This window comes from Pinus tabuliformis, chromosome 5_1, assembly GCF_031772625.1.
Source record: "Pinus tabuliformis cultivar Carrire ecotype Pingquan chromosome 5_1, CPIR1, whole genome shotgun sequence".
NCBI lineage: Eukaryota > Viridiplantae > Streptophyta > Pinopsida > Pinales > Pinaceae > Pinus > Pinus tabuliformis.
Window position 1 is genome coordinate 76,565,092 of NC_142305.1, and position 11,346 is coordinate 76,576,437.

Sequence of the window (11,346 nt, forward strand, 5' to 3'; positions counted from 1 at the left end):
GTCATCGAGCGTGAACAAGTCCGGGTGTTAACCAAGACGAAGGGAAGATTTAAAGCTATAAGCGGATTTCGCGCGGATGCAAAATGGTAAATGGTATTTAGAGGAAAGTGCTTGATTCTATTCAATGGTTGACACATAAAAACAGGAGGAGAGAGAAAAACTGCGCATTTTGGGTGGGTAACTCTCGTGCAAGTAGTCCACCCGAAATTGATATCAGTCGTCGGATATTGGGGTTGAAATCTATGGTGGAGAATGGATCCGATATATATATGTGTTAGAGATGCGATTAAATCACAATCACAAAATGCAGCAGTACTTATATGAAATCACCCCTGGCCGGACCTGAAAATATATGCATTATGTTTTAAACTCTCCGCGCGTCCGTTATATCGCATATCATTAAGTTTTTTATTGATATATCATTTGAAAGGGCCGATTGTGATTTGTGATACGAAGTCAATGGAGCATTGAATGGGCGGATCTGATGGATTTATGCAGCCGATTTAATTCTTTTTGAGTTCCGCGGTAAACCAAAGATTAGCATTAATTTCGTTGTATAAAGGGAAAATCAGTGTTAAAACCAAATCCGAAGAAAAGGCAGTTGGGCATGTTTTCTTTGTATTTTGGCCAATCAAAACGCCTGATATATACATAAGCCTAGTTTTTGCACAAGTCAAAGTCTAACATAGTTAATTACGGTTAAAGAGGATTAAGAATTATTAAAGCATCCACAGAGGAACTCAAGAGCTGATTAACAGAGCCGAAAAGCCAGCAGTTATCCTCATCTTCTAGTTTAGTTATTTCTTGTTATTGTATGTTCTTTGAGGTGTCTTTTACCCTTTGTAAAATTCTGTAATAATTTTTACTTCAGATAGTTAGAGAAGCAGTTAAGTAGTTTGATAGTTTTAGAGATCAGTAACTATTCCCAATGTATAAAAGAGGAAAAACTACAAAGAAAAAGGTTGTTGGAATTTTGGAGAACCTGGAGACTAAGCCACTGTATTCCTGATATAGCTGTTGATTAATGAAAGAATCAGAAGTTTCCATGAATTGTTGGGTATAATTTTGTAACTTCTCTGTCATGTGTCATCTTATGTTTTCTTCTTTCAAGTATAGTAATGAAGCTGCAGGTCTTTATTTGCTTATGTAGATAAAGTTAAAATCCCTTAAAAGAGCACTCCTATACTTGAAGTTTTCATCTTCCTTTCTAAGTTATAGATAATAGTTTCTGTGTAAGGCAACATATTATCTTTAACTTCTCCAAGGGTCGCAGATAATAGTTTCTGTGTCAAGCAGCATATTGTCTATGATTCAGTTCTCATTTTCATAATTCTTCTAAGTGACAGATAGTAGGTTCTGTGTTAAGCAACATATTATCTTTAACTTCTCCTTCAAGCTTTCCTCATTCATCATTTATATATAGCAACAAATGGCATTCTGAGATTTTCTGGTCACACATGTATTAAGGGTTAAAGACCAAGTTTTCTAGGTCCTTCATTTGAGAACACAACAAACAATAAAGTGAAAAATAAGTGACAACAAATAATAATCATTAATGTCTTAAGCACAATTTCTCCATAGCCAGGAAATTTGTTTCTTAAGGTACAACATTAATTGGCGTCATTGCCGGGGAGAGAAGACAAGAACACTTTTCCCTGGGTTTTTCAATATTTTCCTCTGGTTGTTCAATGATGAGGAAATATTTGGCTATTTAGGCAATAACTCTGGCTTCAAGGAGACCCCATACAAGATTAGACACTTCACAACAGAAGGTTCAAGCTCTTTCAGATCCTGAAAAGCTAGTTTCTAGGAGGGCTGGAAAGTCTAAGATCCCAATTACACCCATCCCTACATTGTCTACATCAGGCAGTAACTTATCTGAACATTCATCTGATAAAGAGTCATATTTTTCATCATCTTCATTTCAGGAACCTAACTGTCAAGAGAAATCTTTAGAGTCTGTTACTTTTCATTTACCTGCTATAATTATTCAACCTGAACCAATATCCACATTACCACCTCTGCACACTCCATTTACTTCTAAGTCAGGTTCTACATTTGTTGGTAATCAAGGTTCAATAAACATGGCAGTACCTACATTCTTGATGAATAGGTATGCACCTCTTCAATTTCCACAACCGTTAAATCAAATGCCACAGGAATACCTCAAGATTCTTCCTCGTTTTATAGGGGAAGATGAACAAACTGCAGAGAATCATGTGTCAGTATTTTGCAATTTTGCAGAAAACAAAAATGTTGAACATGTAGATGTTGTTCTAAGACTTTTTGTTCAGTCCTTGGATGGAGAAGCAAGGAAATGGTTTAAAGGACTTCCCAATAATTTTATTCCTTCTTGGGAAGAGATGGAACGTTTATTCATTCAGAAATGGGGAAGAAAAGACCATGGGTATTCATTAATAGAGTTTAATGCCATAAAGAAGAAGTCTGATGAAATTGTGGTCAAATTTGTCATAAGATTTAACAAATTTTACAATAGTCTCCCAGCGGAGATTAAGCCTCCTCCTGCTAGTGCAAAAATAACTTTTGCAGGGGTTTTTGAATCAAATTTTGGATTCACATTAAGGGAAAGAAGATCTCCAACCCTTGATCAAATACAAACAAATGCATTAGAGATAGAAGCAAATCTGGTGGCTACAGGAAAAGCACCAAAGACACAGCCTATCCAAGACAAGGGAAAGGCAAAGATGGAATCCTCTCAAAGTCAAGCATTGGAGGATATGTGTAATGTAATTAAAACTTTCTCAGATAAGTTAAATAAATTAGAGTTAGAAAATAATAATTTTTAGAAGAAAACACAATATAATAAGAACTTTAATCCCCAATACAGAAGACAACCTTTGCAAATTTTGCAGAAGTAAAGAAAAGATCAAAATTAGAGTCAAGCACCATTATACATAGAAGCAAATCCTGGTGAAGAACAAGAGCACCCTGAAGATCAAATTTCTACATTATATGTAGTAGATGAAGATGAACTTGGTATCGAAGAAGAAGAGTATGAATATGATGAAACATATGCCATTCATGATGAAAATAAAATTGATGAATATTGAAAGCAATTCTCTAATTTTATGCAGGCTGAACTACATAAGAAATATGACTTGAGATCAAGGAAAATATCAAGAAATCAAGAAAATGAAAGTGAGAAGCAAGTTTCAACTTCCTCACCAAAGGAGACTCCACAAGAATCTCAGCCTACAAAACAAGTCAATAAAGGAAAGCAGTAGCAGAATGCAAATGGCAATACACAGATACTTCAAGGTGACTCTTCTCAAGATCAAGTTGAAAAAATTCCTTTGGAGAAATTTGTTTTAATTCCTCAAGTAATTCCATTCATGAAAAAGTTGAAGAGGAGAATGAAAGGACTGCTAAATAGGGTCACTTGTTTAGTCTTACTAAGGAGTTGGAAAAGGTAAGAATTCAGGTTCCTCTTACAAAATTGACAAGAATACCTATTTATCAAAAGGAGATTGTTGAGTTTGTTAATTTGAAAGAAAATGAGATTATAAATGACATTGTAAATCTGCAGGAAGACAAACTAGTAGTGGTTTTTGGTCCACATGTTGAGGAAATAGACTCTTCAATACCGCCTTTTTATATTTCTTTATGGGTCCATGATTTCATCTTACATAATTGTATGTTCGATTCGGGAGCTACACACAATCTTATGCCTTTGTCAATAATGAAGCAACTAAATCTATAAGTTACCAAACCCTATAGGGAGTTGTATTCTTTTGATTTGAACAAAGTCAAGTGTCTTGGGGTCATTAAGGATCTAGCAGTGTCATTAGCTCAAATTCCAACTAGAATATTGGTCATGGATGTAGTAGTAGCAAATATTCCTGCTAGATTTGGAATGCTTCTATCTAGGTCCTGGGGGGATAAATTGGGTGGTATTTTTGTAGATTTGAACCCCGTACAGAAATTACATGCTTACGAATTATAAAACACAAAATAAAGAATGCGAGAGCATAACACATAAAACACATATACACAGATATTTTCCCCTGGATCCCAAAATCGAGACTACCAGCTTGATTTTTCATTATATTCCTTTCAATGTTACAATACATATTTGTACATGCCAAAGCATCCAATACCATGCACCGAAAACCATCACGTCCAAAACCATGGACCAAAAAACCATAGGTAGGTTCGCCCAACCTAATATATGGTCCAAAAAAAAAATTCCCGAGGCACTGCTCCGAACCCCGTAGAGGGGGGCTACCCGCCCCCCTCAAACCCCTCAGACAGGGGGGGCTGCGGCCCCCCCGCTGCATAATTGGCACAACAAAGGGGGGACTTCACCCCTCCCTCTAACCCCCAGTTCACTACGTGGGTTAGTTGTGGAAAGAATATAACACAACCCAACATTATCCCACTTGTTGTTTTCTTTCCACAAGGGGCCATAGGAGAGCTTGGTCATTTTTCCAGCCCTGAAACACCCATTGTTTCTCTACACCAGGAGAACTTCTCAAAGCTCACAGATTTTGTCAATGCATCTACAATATTCTTCAAAGTGTCCACCTTTACCAGCAACACCTTTTTGTCTTCGATCATATCCCTCACAAAGTGATACTGAACATCAATGTGCTTTGTCTTGGAATGATAAGAAAGGTTCTTTACCAGGAAAATTGCACTTTGGTTGTCACAGTCTATCCTTATAGCTCCCTGTACTAACCCCATACTTGAACACAATCTCTACAACCAAACTGCTTCCTTGCTTGCATGAGTGCCTGCCATGTATTCTACCTCTATAGTTGATAGTGCCACTACAAATTGTTTCTTACTCATCCAACTAACTGCACCTCCAAATAGGTTAAACACATACCCACTTGTAGATCTTTTCTGATCCAAATCTCTAACCCAGTCTGCATCAACAAAGCCACGAATATCCAAAAATTTGTCCAATCCTGGTCTTCCTTGGTAGCACAAACCATAATCACTAGTGCCATGCAAATACCTGAAAACCCACTTCACTAATGTCCAATGCTCCTTCCCTAGTTTTTACATAAGCCTACTCAATACTCCCACTACATGTGCAATGTCTGGTCTAGTATAGACCATTGCATACATCAGGCTACCAACTACACTTGCATATGGAACACGAGACATATCCTCTTCCTCTTATTGTGTCTTGGAACACTGTTCAGTAGATAACTTTACACCTACAGCAATAGGAGCCTTCACCAGTTTACTATCCTGCATATTAAACCTCTGCAGTATTATCTCGACATACTTCATCTGGTTTAACCAGAGCTTCCTCTTTGCCTAATCTCTTTTAATTTCCATGCCCAAAATACAATTTGCAGCACCAAGATCTTTCATGTCGAATTTGGAGGACAATTGGGTCTTCAAATCTTGGATAATTTCTTTGTCATTTCCAACCAGCAACATATCATCCACATACAAGACCAGATAAATAACACGGTCACCAGTTAATTTAAAATACACATAGTGATCTACCTTGCTTCTGGTAAAGCCAAGTCCCCGTATAAATGTATAAAATTTTTGATACCACATCCTTGGTGATTGTTTTAACCCATACAGAGACTTCTTTAACTTGCATACCAGTAATTTCTTACCCTTCACCCCAAAGCCTTCAGGTTGCTTCATGTAGATCTTCTCTTCCAGATCCCCGTGAAGAAATGTTGTCTTCACATCCATATGTTCTACCTCAAAATCAAAAGCAGCAGCAGCAGATAAAAGTAACCTAATAAAACTTACCTTGGAAACAGGAGAAAAAATATCACCAAAATCAATTCCCAGCACCTGGAAATAACCTTTTGCTACCAATCGAACTTTGTATTTCTCCACCTTTCCTTCTGCATGTGTCTTCTTCTTGAACACCCATTTGTTACCAATGGGTTTCCTTCCAGCGAGCAACTCCACCAGATCCCAAGCCTCATTTTTGTGCAAAGATGTTATTTCATCAACCATGGCCTCTTTCCAGAGTTTTCCATCCTCTGAATCTACTGCTTCCTTCACAGTTCTGGGATCATCATCAATAATAGATAAAGCAAAATTTGAATAGAAAGTAGATGGACTATACCTTTCTGGCTGCCTTCTTTCTCGATCTGATCTTCTTACACCCAGAGTTTGTTACTCTTCATCTTTTGATTCCTCCTCTGCTGTAGATTATGATTCTTCCTCCTTTAGCTCAAACTCTATCTTCTCAGGTTCCTTTGGTTGGACTTCATGTTTAATAACATATTTCACCTCTCTGAACAAAACATCTCTATTTTACACAACCTTCCTTGTTACTGGGTTCCAAAGCTTATAACCCTTCAATCCATCCTTATACCCAATAAAGATGAACTTTTCATATTTACTATCCAACTTGGTTTGTTTCTCCTCTGGAACATGTACATATGCATCACATCCAAATACCCTCAGATGTGAAAGAGAGGGTTTCTTACCAGTCCATACCTCTTGTGGAGTCTTATCCTCCAACGTTGTTGAAGGTTATCTATTGACCAAGTAACATGTTGTCTCCACCGCCTCTACCCAGAATTCTTGTCCTAACCCGGCACCATTGAGCATGCTTCTTGCCCTTTCCATCAACATCTTGTTCATTCTTTCTACAACTCCATTGTGTTGAGGTGTATATGGAGTAGTGTTTTTCCATGCTATACCACACCTCTTACAGAATTATTCAAATTTCTTACTACAAAACTCTCCACCGTTATCTGTCCTCAGCACCTTTATCTTCTTCTCTGTCTGGTTTTCCACCAGAGCCTTAAATTCTTTAAACCTGTCAAAGACTTCAGATTTCTTCTTAAGGAAATATATCCATGTATTCCTTGAGAAGTCATCTGTAAATGATACATAGTACACAGACTTACCCAGTGATGGAACCCTCACAGGTCCAAACACACCACTGTGCACAAGCTCTAATCTATGTTTCGCCCTCTTACCGCAAGAGGGGAAACTCAGCCTATTCTTCTTTCCATATACACAATTTTCACAAAAATCAAAATCCATGGAGATATTACTCATACCTTCTACCATACCTTTACCATGAAGTATTCGAAGGCCCTTCTCTCAAATATGTCCAAGCCTTTGATGCCACAGCATGGTCTTCTCTCTAGAGACCACTAGATTTTCTGCTCCACTTTCAGGAACCACAGAATTGTTGCACCCATCAACAACAGTGCTACCTTATAGCTTGTACAGAGTTCCAGTTCGAACTCCTCGCATCCATACCAGTGCTTCCCGAACCATCTTGCAAGTATCCTTCTCGAACACTGTTTTTACACCTGCATCATCCAGCTTGCTTACATAAAGTAGATTTCTAGCTAATGTAGGAATATGCAGAACACCCAAAAGTGTTCTAACCCTTCCACCTTGCAAATTCAACTTTACTTTTCCATGACCAACGATTCTAGCCTTCCTATCATCCCCTAAGAAGACATCACCACCATCGTATTTATCATACTTGCATAACCACTCTCTATGGGGAGTGAAGTGAAAGGATGCACCTAAGTCAATCAAGCATGCCTCATGATCTACATGTGCACTTGAAGAAGCCAAGTACACATCCCCACCTTCATCTGAGGTGGTTTTCGCCTCTACAGAAGAAGCATCATCAAATCCCATTCCTTTTTTAGGAGCTTTAGATTTACAATCCCTTTTGTAGTGCCCTTCCTTTTCACATTTCCAGCACACCACCTATACAGGTTTTCCTGGAGATTTAGATCTCCCTCTAGATTTAGATCTCCCGCTCGATGACTTATTTTTGTTTCTATTACGGGACCACCCTCGTACAAACAAGGCATCACCATTCTAGCTCTCCATATTTTTTCGTCTCATCTCCTCCATTAGCAAGGATGAGACTATTTCATCAAACTGCAAGGGAGTTGCAATGCTACCCATTGCAATAACCAGACTATCCCATGAATCTGGTAGAGAACACAACAAACTGATGCACTTATATTCATCTAAAATTTTAATATCAATAGATAATAACTAACTTACCACTGTATTAAATGCGTTCAAATGCTTTGTCACTGAGTCTCCATCCTTCATCCTCAGGTTATACAGTTTTTTCCGTAGGAACAGTTTATTCACTAGAGACTTAGATTGGTACAAAGTCCCTAACTTTTCCCACAAAGCCTTCGTCGTAGCTTCCCCTGATATGTTCAGCAATACTGAATCTGAGACACACAATCGTATTGTGCTCTTTGCCTTCCGATCCAACTTCTTCCATTCTTCAGCAGACATGCATGTTGGTTTAGTACCTGGATCTACCATGATCCGCTGATCTTTATCCACCAACAGATCCTCCATCTTGAGTTTCCATAACTCAAAACTCTGACCATTAAATTTCTCTATCTCTATCTTTCCACTGCTCACCATCTTCTTTCATCACCAGAATCAATCCCACAGATCTCCCACTAAGCAGGGTCTACCACAGGCTCGAGCAAAACCCCTCAGCAACAAAGGCATCCCCTTGAAGCCAAAACAGCTCTGATACAAAATGTAGGTTTGAACCCGGTACAGAAATTACCTGCATACGAATTCTAAAACACAGAAAATAAAGAATGTGATAGCATAACACATAAAACACATATACACAGATATTGTCAACTCGATCCCAAAACCGGCACTACCAGCTTGATTTTTCATTATATTCCTTTCAATGTTACAATACATTTTTATACATGCTGAAGCATCCAATACCATGGACCAAAAATCATCGCATCCAAAACCATGGACTGAAAAACCATAGGTAGGTTCGCCCAACCTAATATAGGGTCCAAAAAAAATTTCCTAGGGCGCTACCCCAGACCCCGTAGAGGGGGGCTACCTGCCCCCATCAAAACCCCCTGTGACCCCCCCACTGCACAATCAGCGCAACGAAGGGGGTGCTCCGCCCCCCTCTAACCCCCCAGTTCACTATGTGGGTTAGTCGTGGAAAGAATATAACACAACCCAACAGTTTTGAAGCTAGACTTTACATATGCCGTTATACCAAATTTTGGTGGGGAAGAGAGGAGATTGTACAGAGAAACTAGCTTTGTAAAAACAATTACAAAAAATGGAGCAGGTAATTCACCTATATATAGCCAGGAGAAGGATGAATTTGCCTGTTTCATATTGCATGATAATGCAGAGCTGACTGAAGATAATCAGAAGCAGCTTGCTTCAGCCAATGTAATTACAGAGCTGCAAACTGAAGAAGTGTGGAAATGTTTCTTTGATGAAGCTTATTCCAAGGAAGGAACAGGTGTTGGTTTTCTTCTAATTGCACCTGGATGTAATATGTTCCCTTTTTCCTTTAAATTAGAGTTTGAGGCAATAAACAATGTGGCAGAATATGAGTCCTTGATTATTTCTTTACAAATAGCTAAACAGATGGGAGCTAAGTCAATTTATACTTCTGGAGATTTGGAGCTGATTATTAAGCAAATAAAAGATCACTGCAAGCAAAGCACCCTAGGCCTAGGGCATACAAAAATGAGGTATAGGATTTGATTGAGAATTTTTTTTGAAGTTTTTAACATTCAATTCATTCCAAGAGATGAGAATAGATTAGCAGATTCACTGGTTGTGGCCAGTACTTTCAAGCCTCCTATTAATCCAAGACTAAGATACGAGATAGAGATGAGATACAGGCCCTCTATTCATGATAATGTTAAAAATTGGCAAGTTTTTTAGGATGATTAGTAGATTAAGGAGTTTTTGACTATGGTTGAAGAGTTTTAGGGCACAGAAATTGATTAGGATGAATAAAAAACAACAAAAGTTGCAAAAGTCAGTGGTTTAAAAGGTTCAATAGCTAGTCAGAAAATATTTCAAATTGAAAGATAATATTATGCCAAAGGGACTTGTTCCCCTTGAAAGACTTTTTAATCCCAATGATGTGGCTGTTGACTCAGGGAAAATTTCACAAGAGGAACACATTCAGAATCACAAACTTGGAACTCAGGAGAATCCCAGGTTAGTGAAATTATTCAGGGGAGTTCCACCTAATTTTCAAGAAAGATATATTAAAATTTTTAAGAATTATGTTGATGTCTTTGCATGGTCTTATGAATATCTCAAAACCTATGATTTAAATATTATTCAGCACAAGATTCCCTTGGAATTAAACGCTACAAACAGAAGCTTAGACAGATAAATCCTTTGCTTCTACCATCAATTGAAAAGGAGTTTAAGAAGTTGCTTGATGCCAAAATAATAGTTCCACACAGGTATTCTGATTGGGTGGCTAATTTAGTGCCTGCGAGAAAGAAGAATGGAGAAATAAGGTTATGTGTGGATTTCAGAAATCTCAACAGGGCTTCTTTGAAAGATAACTATCCATTGCATAAAATGGATCATGTGCTGCAAAAGGTAAAAGGTTCTTTTAGAATGTCAATGCTAGATGGATTTTCTGGTTATAACCATGTGGTTGTGGATAAGGAGGATCAGAAGAAAACGACGTTCACAACTCCCAGGGGAACCTTTATGTATGCCAGAATTCCTTTCAGATTGATGAACGCAGGTGCTACATTTCAAAGGGCTATGGACATTGATTTTGTTGGAGATAAGTTTGTAGTAATATATTTGGATGATATTACTATTTTCTCAAAGTTTGATGAAGAACATTTGGACCATTTGAAAAATACTTTTGATAAATGTAGAATATTTGGACTTTCCTTAAATCCCAAGAAAACCATTTTTTCTCTGGAAGAAGGAAAACTATTGGGGCACATTGTTTCCAGAGATGGAGTGAAGATAGATCCAGCCAGAGTACAATTTGTGTAAAAAATACCATTGTCTAGGAGTAAAAAGGATATTCAAAAGTTTCTGGGAAAGATAAACTTCCTGAAAAGATTTGTATCGAACAATGCAGAAATTGTAAAAGAAATTACTAATATGCTAAAGAAGGAGAATGAAGTGAATTGGACCAAAGAAGCTAGAGAATCATTTTCCAGGATTAAAGAGGCATTACAGGTAGCTCCAGTCTTAATCAGCCCTGATTACCAAAAGCCTTTCCAAGTTTTTTCATTCGCATCATCAAGTTCAATAGCTGTTGTCTTACTGCAGAAGAATGATGAAGAGAAAGAGCAACCAGTTGCATTCTTCAGTAAGATTCTTAGGGATTCTGAACTAAAATATAATATTCTTGAGAAACAGGTGTATGCTTTGGTAAAAGCCCTGAAAGCTTTTAGAACTTATGTGTTGTAGTCACAAATCATTGCTTATGTGCCAAATGCTGCAGTGAAAGATGTATTACTACAAGGAGATGTAGAAGGCAGAAGAGGAAAATGGATAGGCAATATCCAAGAATATTATTTGGACATAAAACCCACAAAGTTGGTGAAAGGACAAGGATTGGCA